A 12,760-nucleotide genomic window follows, 5' to 3' on the forward strand; every position below is an offset into this window, starting at 1 on the left:
CCTTTTGAAACAGCAAAATAATTTAGAGAATTATGAGCGGTAAGAAAGAAATGACTCCGAATAGAGTTGTGAACTGGCCATTCAGGACTTTATAGTGAGGATTTTCCTTCTAAACCTAGTTATGGTAAAAAGAGAAAGAAATGAGAAAAGAAAAAGAAAGAAAAAAAAAATTTACCATGGTTTTTGTTATTTAAATTATTACTATTAAACCAGTCATTAATTTAGGGACGCCACAATTATTATGCTCAGCACTTAGGTTTCAACCAATTCTTCCCTTTAAGCAAACTTTGCTCCAAGCAATTCTAAAAACTCTTCCTTCCTTTTCCAAATTCTTCCCTTCAAAAGTTAAACAAACTTCAATTACTCTCCTTCTGTTGTTGCCACAGGATCTGCACTAGAATTTATAGGACAACCACAAGATCTAACAATGCCCCTAGTGTTTATTAAATGCCTAAATAGAAACTCAAGCCCTTCTTCAAGATCTTGAGTAAGAGACTCCACTTTCTCCAATTGGTTTTGCAGCTTATTCATGCTTTCAAATTTACTTGTCTCGGCAAAAACACACCCTCATGACGGAAAAAAGCATACCTCTCTTCAATCCTAAGTATGTTTGTTTTCCAAATGTCCTCATTTTTCACAAGATTCTAAAATATGCCCAAGAAATTACAAGAAGCATTTGCTTCAAAATGAAGAAGGGAACAAAAAATATAGAAAAAGAAAAATAGTACAAGTGGAAATCCACTATTGAATTGGTGTGACTAACGCTTCTGCTCCATCTTTGCTTTAAGAAAAAAAAAAGAATCATCATAAATCTCAAATGTACACAATCATACCAAATTTATTGTTCACCAGGAAACACAGCAGAAAGCTACCATTTGAATAACAGTCTCAATATGAGGAGAAATAGACAGCGGAGTCACTGCGACCTATTCCACCAGATCACATGCAATAATCGGTTAGAACGAGGGAAAATTGCTAGCACCGGAAGATACCGGCATAGTAGCATGCACCAATATGGAAAATAAAAATGTTAATCGAAAAGACACTATTCCAACTTACATATCCACTTTCAAGTGCTCTGTAATCCAGATCTTCGTCTACTTCTTCCTCCTACTGATTGTCCAGAAACTGAATATACAAGAAGAGTATAGCTAAGTTCACTTCTACAAACAATTTAAAAATATTTAATTGGTATACAAATATAACAAACATAAACAAATGCAAAAAGGGAAATTAGCAAATAGCAACCCAAATCATATCTACACATTGCAGGGAGGTGTTACAAGTAATTCGTAGAATAGCAGATGAACCCATGATTAAAATAAACATATTAAGGTTACGGGCAACATATGAAAATAAAGTTTTGTGATAATCTCTTTCACATATTAGTATCCTCATAATCGTAGGTTCATAATTACCATGTAAAAACAAATTAACTAAAATATTAACCTGATTTTTGCATTGTAATAGCAAACTGTAATAAAGATTTTTGTTTCTTCCTCCTATTTACCTCTAGTTTGAAATACTTATTCACCTTGTTGGGATCAGATTTCCCTGCAGCTCCCATTGATTCAATAATCTCCAAATTCTTCTTCTATGTAGCCAATCGACGAGCTGCACCCTGAAGTAGATAAATGTGAGCGAGATTTGAGTACCATCATTATACTAGATTAGAAGCATTAAAATCCCTTCAGATTACAGAGAACAAAAAGACATGATATGTATGTAGGACACCTACAGCTGCAGAAGCATCTGGGCCAAGCTGTGCAAACTGAAGACCAAGGCCACCTTGATTGGCCAAGAAATGACCAGTTGGATAACGGCTGGTGGAAACAGCTAGCCAGTTTGGAGTGGATCTCCACATACTTTGCTTGGTTAATTTGAAGCCCTATTAAAAAAAAACTATTACATTGCATACATGTAAACAATAAACCAAAGAATATTTTAAAACACTCCCATCTAACTGTGAAATGTTTTAAAACATTAGAATCTAATTGGCAAGAATATTATCATGCACACTAAATTTTGTACACCATATGGCCCAATGCCTACAGCATTTGCTTAGTACACCAAAACATGTGAAAAAGTTATCCAATATATAACATAATTTACACACCTTGTTACTCAAAAGAGATGTCGGAAATTCTACATTTAAAAGGCAGCTTTTGGGAAAAGTTCCCTTTTCAACATCCCTAATAGCTGTGTTTATTAATGGTAAACAGACTGATACATCATCCTTGAAATCGTTTTCCTGACTTTCATCCTTCTTCCTACAACAGGACATGATATCAGTTCATAACACCCAGCTTCAGTACAGTTAAAAAAAATGTGTAGAATCATCAATTTACAAATTTAATGATATTGATAATGCCGGTACACCACATAACAACGCTTCCCTAGCTCCGGCAACAACCCCTGAGTAGAACCTGCATATTACCTAAGTATCTTTGTTTTCCAAATGTCCTCATTTCTTGGGCATATTTTCCAAATGTCCTCATGACAGACACACACACAAACAACTGTTGATGTCCTTGTATGTTCTTGTATGTCATGAATGTTATATGCTATACAAACAACTGTTGATGTCGATATTTGTCTATAATTGAAATTTAGATTTTGTATGTTCTTGTACGTCATTTCTATTTACAATAAAACATTGAAACTAAATAGAGTGTACACAAACCAATCATATGTGATTGGTTATTATATGATTGGTTTGTGTCATTGGTTTACTAATTGCATTATTGAAAACATGCATATATTGGATGAAAGCTTTGAAAATGGAACTTATGGCAGTTCATCTTAAATTGTTGCAGGAACTCTTCCTTCAGATACTCTTCCTTCTTCCTAGCAACTAGTGCCTCAATCATCTTCTTGTTAGCTCCAGACATTGACCTTGCTGTCCACACTGCTTTTGCAATCAGGTTACTCAACACAAATCTTATTGACATATTGTTCTTTGATTTTCCATACATTAAATGTGTAAACATAGATTACATTCTTATCCAAACTTTGGTTTTTAGTTTTTGGTCGGAGCAAGCTAATTGAAATTGCTTAAAATAGACTCAAAGATGCAATACCTTCAATAATTTAACACAAATTAAATGCATCTCTAAATAAGCTACAGGATGCAATTCTCAAAGTAAAAGATGCAGTAAAAATAATCATAGATGAAGACAGTCATTCAAAATTTAATTTAGGTAAATTTTAAAAAACAAATAACTAAAACACCTGAGAATGATGATTAAGAGTAATCCCAAATTTAGCCAACGCACCAGCTACTTGATTCACTTCTTGGTACATGTAATTCATGTACCAAATTGATTTGGTCCCTATGGACTTCGCCAAATTATAGCAAGGATGAATATTGCAACAGTCATCAGTTAGCAAAAATTAATAGCATTGCTAGAATGAAAATCAAAATACACAACAATCCTGATTCTAAGGTAGATGTAATTCATGCCAAATTCCCCAAAACTCCGCTGCAAGTACTGAACACGAGCCTGACTGACAGGATGCCATCATTTTGGAACCCAATTACCCAGCCAAATACTTGTCTTTTTTCGTTACAAAAATTTATTGTTGTATCAATTACGCTGCAAATACTTGTCCTTTACAATGCATACAATGTCTCCGCTCATGCCTTATTACGTTTTCTGAAGCTGCGTGCTTAAAATAAAGTATTCCTTGCACTAGCATTAGATGTTAATGTTATGCTATTGATGCCTCGGCACATGCATATCCGATCCCTGTTTCCCTGTTTCCAGGTTATGTTCTGTTCTAATTATGAAATTTATGAAGAACAACGAAAAGTTTAAATCTCATTAGATAAGGTAAGTTATATTGATCGTCAACAAGGTTCAACATAAATGGTTCAAGATAAATGATAGATGGTTGTGTTCCTTTAGCATGTTGGCAGAGATTTGATATCCTGATTGTACGTGTGAAAATGATTTTATTGATAGAGATAAAATGTACTTTGGTGATCTCTACACTTTGAGGGTTAGGTTCATGAAGTTCGACTATGGGGACACTTTATTTCCAACCAAAATATCGTTAAACTCAATTAAAGACTAAATTCTCAAAGATACTAGCCATCATGAGATCCCTCGTAACTATTTTCTCTAATTTTTTCTTGGTTTTCCTTGATCCTTTTTCATAGGGTTCTTGTATACTGTAAAGTACATTACAAATGATTTGTCAAATTGTTTTGAACCTAAGGAACTTACTGTTTTCATCCGCTGAATGATTTCATTAAGTGCATTATGGAAGAGATCAGGGCGTGTGAGGCTGGAAGTTGATAAAATTTCTTGTTTGCTTCTATGAGAGATGTTCAACTCCATAATCGCACCTGTAAAATTACATTCTAGCAAATATTAAACGAAGCACCCCAAATTTGGAAGAAAAGATCACAAGCACGTGATTTTTTTCTTGAACTCTTACTATTTCAACTCATTCACCGGAACCCCATAGGATGAGACATGCAACTGTGTCTAAATCAAATAGTTGTGTTCATAAAAGGATTGACAAAAAACTGATCTTACAATTTTGAATATGGCAAAACCTGGGCATCATGGAAAAAACCAAGGATAAAAGAAGGAAGCCACCTGGAATTAGAAATACAAACCTGCAATTATGTACCTTAGTTGGCAACGTCTCTACCGTTTTCCTTTTTAGTCATTTAAAGACTTCCCCTTTTAATTCTTAATCTTAATTTTCTTATATATTTTTTAGGTTATTTTTGACTTATAAATCTTATAAACTAGAATTAATTGCAAAATTAAAACTGCAGATATCAAACACAGATTGACTATATTAGGAGGATTGTAAGGGAAACTGTAAGCATATAAAACCCCGACTCATTTTGAAATTTTGATTACTTCAACTAAAATTTATGCTCAACAAAGATTATATGCTTATATACAACATAATAAACTTAAAAATGAAGAATGTTAATTTGATCCAGTTTTTTTTGGTCAGCCAACAAAGATTATATGCTTATATAGGTACAAGGGGTACCTCAACCTGATAGATATGAATTGTTTTCTCCAGCCATGATAACAAAAGCCGACTATATTCAACCCAAAAACAGTAACCTTCTCTCAAGAAAATGTCCTAGATTTCCATTAGTGGCCAAATACCAACAATCCTCTATTATATATCAACAATCCTTGCTACTATGTGAGTTGATTAGCCAACTCTTATATGAATCATTATATATCACCCCTAGAATGCTGCATACATTTTAAGAATTTTATTGCCAATATATACCAGTCCTACAAAGAGAACCCAAAATCCTTCATCCAACATGATAACCGAGACCCAGACCAAAATTTAATCATCTCCGTAACACTATCACTATCAAGATATATCAACCAAAGAATGAAAAACATATATTAATCTTTACTATTTATTTTATGAACAAGTTCAAAAGTACTTCAAAGCATGTACCAAAAAAAGGTACTTCAAAGCAATTCAGCAAAAAAAAAAACTTGTAACAGCTCATAAAGATATCATATGTCGATTTGCCGAAGGAGGTTAAGGTCCTCATGTCAATGTACACATTTTGCAATAATAAATATATAAGTTCTTTGTCTCCTTTTTGCCTTGTAAAATTTTAGGGGTGAGAAAATCTTACTCTAATTTAAGGGAGAGTGTCTTTAGGTTTAAAAAAGCTTATGTTTATCTCATTCTAAGAAAATGAGTGGAAATTTAACCTATGATTTATTATATATCAGATTTTATTTGTTTATCTAGAATAGTCATACAAAATTAGTTTATGAAATTATAAATATTGATCACATTTTATTTAAAGAATTGTTGATGTCGATATTTGTCTGTAATCAAAATTTACATTTTCATGATGTATACATGATCATGGCTTCTCCACCTGCCTCGCCTACTCCTCCTCCTCCTGCTCCTTCCGACGCATCGGCTTCGCCGTCTGCCGTGAAGCGGACACGCAAAGCCTCACGTCTACGATCGTTGTCTACTAGACCACCTGGTGCTGAGAGACCAATGGTCCATGTTGATCTTGCTACCGGCAAGGCCGACGGTCCCCACAAGAAGAAATTAAGAACATATTTGGGGATTGTGGCGCGTGAAAAGGTGGACGTCACCTACGAGAACTGGAAGAAGGTCCCTACTGCTCAGAAGGACTTGATTTGGGAGGATATTCGGGTATTTTTATTTTCTTATTTGAAGTTGTTTAATTAATAGCCAAAAAATACATTATTGTAACAAATAAACCTTATTTGATGTTGTCAGGCGAAATTTGAAATCCCAGAGGCTTCTGACAGTAGGACGAAAAGGAAGTTACTTCATACTATGGACGAGAGATGGAGGCAGTTTAAATCAGACCTCATGAGGAAATGGGCCCTTGCAGCCGATCAGGATAGTGTGGACGACACTGTCTGTGAGAAATACGACATAAGCAAGGAAAATGGGCCTAGTTTTGCCAGACTCGCAGAGACCCTTCTTAGGAGGTATGTTCCTTGCCATTTAAGTTGTTTTTCAAAAAATATTAACTTGTTATACTTCATTCTAGAAATTTGAAAGATTATTGTTTTATTTTTGCAGGATGTGCGCAAAAAGGCACAGGCCATCCAGAAACAGAACATTGCCCCCTATGTTTTGTCTCGTGGGGGTTATGAATATTTGGAGCAGAAGCTCCTGGCTGAGAAGACGAAGAAGAAGCTGGAGGAAGCTGCACAGTCAGGAAGCGTTGATGGCGTCATCGACCCTCCATCCCCGGTCAGATGCCATGTGAAGTGGAAGATGACCAGCACGAAGAAAACAGGGGAGATGATGACTGAGGCCGCAAAGGAAATCGCTGAGAAGATCGTAAGTCATTTTCAACTAACCATTAGAATTATATTTCAATATTTTGTGAATGCCATGTACAACTGTGTGTTTTCTGTGCAGGATTCCTTTGAGGAGCAGGCGACACAGGGATCCTTCGTCCCCCATGGATGTCAGGATGTTCTCACCGCTGCTATTGGACATCCAGAGCACCCTGGACGTGTACGTGCTGCTGGAGCCGGTGTCACCATCAAGCAATACTTTGGATCGGCTCCACAGACGTCCCGCAGCTCTTCCTCCCTGCCTCCTGAAGAATTTCAGCAGCTGACCCAACAAATCAGGGACTAGCTAGAGGAGTCCATCACAGAAAAAGTGACGCGGCAGCTCATGGTATCATTCAGCCAGATGCAGTCCCAGATTTAGTCCCAGATGCAATCTCAGGGACTTGCACTGCCTCCCGAGCCTCTGGTTGGTCCCTCAGGTTCTCGAGTAAGCACAAAGGGGAGTTATGTTGATCCCTTAGGAAATGATCCTGAGACGGGTGACTCAGATAGGTGCGGCTTGTACATCGAAGCAGATCCTGCCCGCTGGTTGCCATGGGGAGAGTTTATGAGGGATCCATTGTTGTTCATAACACTCCGTTGTTGCCTGGCCAAGTAAAGGTGGGTGTGGAGGAGGTTACAGATGCAGATGCTCCAGTTCCTATACCCACTTATGAGGTTTCCTTAGTGGGGCAGGTAATTCACACCTTTCTTGCTTGGCCGACACATCTGGTCAAGTCTTTATCACAACAGATACTTTACTCCTACTATATATTTCTTCTTTTTGAATTAATTCATTCAGTGTGCCTCAAATTAGGCCATTTAACTTTGTTTCATGAACAGGCAGTTGTGTCTCTGGAAAAACCACCACAAAAGCCCTATTCGGAGGTCGATGACCCGCTTTATCTGATGACATTGACCATCCCAGAGCTTTTCTTGAGGCCTTATCAGGTTACATGGGATGCCACCGTGTTTGGGGTCTTTAATCCATATTTCCCGCTTTACATAAAGCACGAAGACCTCTACGAAATCACACACGGTGGTCAATGTCTCAGCATATCAGTGTTACAGTAGTGGATTCTGTAATTCATTTTAGATTACTTTTAATTACCTAAGTTATTGCTTTCAATTCATAAATATTTAACTTTGACTTAACATAAACAAGCATCTCACTGATACAAGTATGCGAGCGGGGAATTCTGATATCTATCGATTCCTCGAGCCACAGTCCATTCAGAGGTCTGGGCAATCGTAGTTTGAGTCTGAAAGTTACATAAAGACTTGGATGCATAGTTCAAAACGGGATGTCTATCTTGGAGCCTACCTAAATGGGTAAGTCACACAAAATAACTGAATTTAATTAATGTTTACTAATATACTAATCATATTCATCCCCACTGCAGCGAACACTAGCAGATAGTGGTCATTGTGCCCAAGGAACACCTAGTTGTCTGGTTTTGTTCACTGCATAACAGGCCAGACAACTACCTTAAGGGGATAATTAACAGGTTAGTATTCTTTTCAATGCATTTGCATTCAAATACCTCAACAACACCACTTTTTAATTGTTACTCGCATGGAGCAGTGTGTCGCAACCTACCCTTTTGCAGGCGAGCGAGGCGAGGCTCACGGGTGCGTCTCCCAAAGGAGGAAAATGCGCGGAGTCGCCACCAATGTTTATTTGTGGAAAACGTCAGAAAAACCGAAGGAAACTGGTCATGAAGATTATTCTAGATTCGGGAGTTGTATTTATGTTTGAGGAAGGTATTAGCACCTCTCACGTTTATCCCAAAGGATAATAGCCTTAAATTAGAATTGTGTGAAATTATGTATCTAAAATTTAATTTCTTTTTAATTTTTGAGGTCGACAAAAGCGGGCCTCTTGCTCCTACGTACCCTCCATCGAAGAGGAAATTAGACCTACGTAGTTCTTTTGAAAGGGCAAATCAAGTGATTCTTTTTACTTGGAAGGTGGTCCTTTTAAGGCATTAGACCTTAAAATGATCCATTTTTACTTGGTGAGAAAAACTGAGGTATCGAACCTTAAAATCCTTTTTAGTGATTTTTTGCGGACGAGCTTGACTTTGCGAGTTGATTTTAGCCTTAGTTTCACTTTAATTATTAATCAATTCAATTAAGAAAGAGAAATCCCAAAGAGAAATGTCCGATTGATTTTTTTGGTTTATTTTACTAAAAGATATTTTTTTATTATTATATTATAATTTTACCTCTTTTTGGTTTCCAACGTGGTTACGGCATGACCGAACGGTCGGATTTCATTTTAACATAAATTAACGGATATTGCAAATCAAATGATCGATGAAAATTTATTTTATTTTTTGATTAGGCGAGAAAATGAAATTTATTTTTTTTTTATTAGGCGAGAAAATGACTTAAGTAAATGACTAAAGCATGTCAAAAGGGGGTACGGAAAGTAAATGAAACGAAAATAAAAGTACGCAAAACAAATGGGGACCGCCAAGGGTACATAGAATGAATTGAAAAGTTTGATTTCGGAAACTTACCGGTTGAAGATCGAAGAACGACGAAGAACGAACGACGAACGACGAAGAACGGTTGAAAATCTTCGCGAAATCACCCACGAAAACGTTACGGAAGCGCCTCGGCTTTGATTTTTTTCACGGAAAGAATTTTTCTCACTAATTTTAAGTGATCCCGAAATACCAGAAGGGCTGAACCCCTTTCTCCTTCACTCCTCCCCCTATTTATAGGAAAATAGGGGAGGAGTTTGCAACCCAGCTCGCCCAGGTTGCTTCCTCCAGAAGCAACCGCCTTCTGGAGGAACATCTTCGAAGGCCCAAGTGGGCCTGGTTGCTATTTGCACCCCCTTTTTTACTAAATACACCCCTTGCTCTTTTTTGGTGATTCTTTTTCGATATTGTTATGAAACTTTACGAATTTCGTAACGATACTTGTTTTCTTTCCGTAAGGTTACAGAACCTTACGGATCACGTAATTACTCCCTTTTTGGTTTTCGGAATGTTACAGAACCTCATGGATTGCGTAACAATGCTTCCTTTTGATTTCCGGCATGTTACGGAACTTCACGTATTGTGCAACAAAGGGTGCCAAATACCTCGAAGCGGTCAAACAAAGGTTGCATGCCATCAAACAATGGTCCCCAGACGAAATTAGGGTATGACAGTTGCCCCTCTTTACTTACCTTTTATCGGAGATAAGAGGAAAGCAAAGATAAAACACTGATTTCGTCCGTCTTAGCCCTTTCCATAATTAATCTATGACGACTCCCGTCTCTCCTTCTTCTTTCTCTGCACAACACAAAACAAACATAAACAAAAAATACCAATAACATAATATATACGTATACACATGTTTGGCGAAGGAACCGATCGGGAAAATAACAAAAAACCATATTTTCCAGTCACCGGAGGCTCCGCGCTTGATAACGGAGGACGCATGAACAGCGCTAGGCAATCAATTGATGGGGCTCCAAATAGGATGGTGGAGGATACACGAACAGCGTTAGGCAATCAATTTATGGGGCTCCAAACTCGATGGTGGAGGATGCATGAATGACAATCAATTCATGGGGCTCAGAGTAAGATTCGTTGGTGGAGGATGCACGAACAGAGCTAGGCAATCAATTCGTGGGGCTCCAGACTCGATGGTGGAGGATGCATGAATGACAATCAATTTATGGGGCTCCGGACTTGATGGTGGAGGACGCACGAACAGCGCTAGACAATCAATTCGTGGGGCTCTGGACTCAATGGTGGAGGATGCATGAATGACAATCAATTCATGGGGCTGCGGATAAGATTTGAGGGTGGAGGATAGACGAACAATGCTAGGCAATCAATTCGTGGGGCTCCGGATAAGATTTGAGGGTGGAGGATAGACGAACAACGCTTGGCAATCAATTCGTGGGGCTCCAGACTCGATGGTGGAGGATGCATGAATGACAATCAATTCATGGGGCTCCGGATAAGATATGAGGGTGGAGGATAGACGAACAGTGCTTCACAATCAATTCGTGGGGCTCTAGACTCGATGGTGGAGGATGCATGAATGACAATCAATTCATGGGGCTCCAGATAAGATTTGAGGGTGGAGGATAGACGAACAGCGCTAGGCAATCAATTCGTGGGGCTCCAGACTCGATGGTGGAGGATGCATGAATGACAATCAATTCATGGGGCTCCGGATAAGATTTGAGGGTGGAGGATAGACGAACAGCGCTAGGCAATCAATTCGTGGGGCTCCAGACTCGATGGTGGAGGATGCATGAATGACAATCAATTCATGGGGCTCCGGATAAGATTTGAGGGTGGAGGATAGACGAACAGCTCTAGGCAATCAATTCGTGGGGCTCCAGACTCGATGGTGGAGGATGCATGAATGGCAATCAATTCATGGGGTTCCGGACTTGATGGTGGAGGGCGCACGAACAACGCTAGGCAATCAATTCGTAGGGCTCCAGACTCGATGGTGGAGGATGCATGAATGACAATCAATTCATGGGGCTCCGGATAAGATTTAAGGGTGGAGGATAAACGAACAGTGCTAGGCAATCAATTCGTGGGGCTCCAGACTCGATGGTGGAGGATGCATGAATGAAAATCAATTCATGGGGCTGTGGATAAGATTCGTTGGTGGGACCGAATGGTCCACCGGGTTCTTTCACCTAAAAGGCGAACATACTTTAGCAAGGAAAAAATAAATCATTCACTAGAGCACCATATTTTAGAGAAACAATATACTCATGCTAAAAGTAATTTTCCTTGTAACCGAAAATGAAGGGCAGGATGTTAACATTTAGCTTTTAAATGAACATTCAGGGGAAACGTCGGGTCAAACTGAAACTGGGAATAAAATCACTCATAGTGTATAAAAACTCACACAGGTAAGTATTTTACCCTAATCCCAAACCATAGCTGCACCATGACTTTATTTTGCACATGATTTCCTATCGAACCAAAAGATCACACGCACGATCACGGATCAATAGGATTTTCTCGAGGGTAGTGTTTTTGGAGAGGAAGCTGGGTGTTTCGGTCTTTTCCTCTTTGTTTATGTGGGGCGGGACATCGCCAGTTGAAAGCGACTTTGAATGGCAATCCCAAAGGAAGAACCACTTTAAAAATGGGTTTTCCCTTTGCCAGCGGTTATTTACCTCGCCAAAAATTTATCTGGTCTGAAGATCTCCTGTTCTCTTTTTGCTTTCCATTATTGATCGGGAATTATTCTGTTTTTCTCCAATCTTTTCCTTTTTTACTTTCTTTTGATCGGGAATCCTTCTTTTCCTTTTCTTTTCTTTCTTTTCATTCCTTCTTTTTATTTCTTTTCATTTTCTTCTGATATTTGATTGGGAATTCGGATTTTAGCATTTGTTATTCGCTCTCCCTTGAGGAAAGGGTGAGGATTCTCTTCATGGGCCAAGGTTCAAGGTAGCTTAAGGTAGTGTCTCAATATGGTATTTTCACCGCATGTGCCCGATTTTGATATTTGGGGCAAAACAAATTCGTGTGTCAAGGTGTCGGTTCCGAGTTGAACTCCCATATTATTTCCACAAGGCGCGCATAACAATGATGATTTGGAAACAACACACAAAATTAGGCATGCATACAGCTAGATGGGTACTCAAGCATCCATGTTATGGCATTGTGATACTAAGGCTTGGGATTTACACAAGTAAACCCAATATTTCCAAATTATGTTCTTTTATCGGCTCAACGAATCCATCCATTCTTATCTCGGTTATTATGGAAAATAAACTCTTAGCGTCAGTCTCTTGTTTCCTAAAGATATGTTTGCTCTCTATGAATGATTTATTTTCCTATGACCATAACATGCCAACCTTCGAGGTCTTTCTTTCTTTTTCTTTTTGTTTCATTTTTTTATGTTTGCAAAAACTATACATCCATCACCATCTATGA

At 38.3% G+C, this 12,760-nt stretch overlaps 1 pseudogene; it reads right to left on the reverse strand.

Annotated features, from left to right (window-relative positions):
• Positions 1–221: 221 nt before the first annotated feature.
• Positions 222–2,951, reverse strand: LOC114389816 (annotated as a pseudogene).
• Between the last annotated feature and the right edge of the window lie 9,809 nt (positions 2,952–12,760).

The sequence above is a fragment of the Glycine soja genome, chromosome 16 (genome assembly GCF_004193775.1).
Source record: "Glycine soja cultivar W05 chromosome 16, ASM419377v2, whole genome shotgun sequence".
NCBI classification, from domain to species: Eukaryota; Viridiplantae; Streptophyta; class Magnoliopsida; order Fabales; family Fabaceae; genus Glycine; species Glycine soja.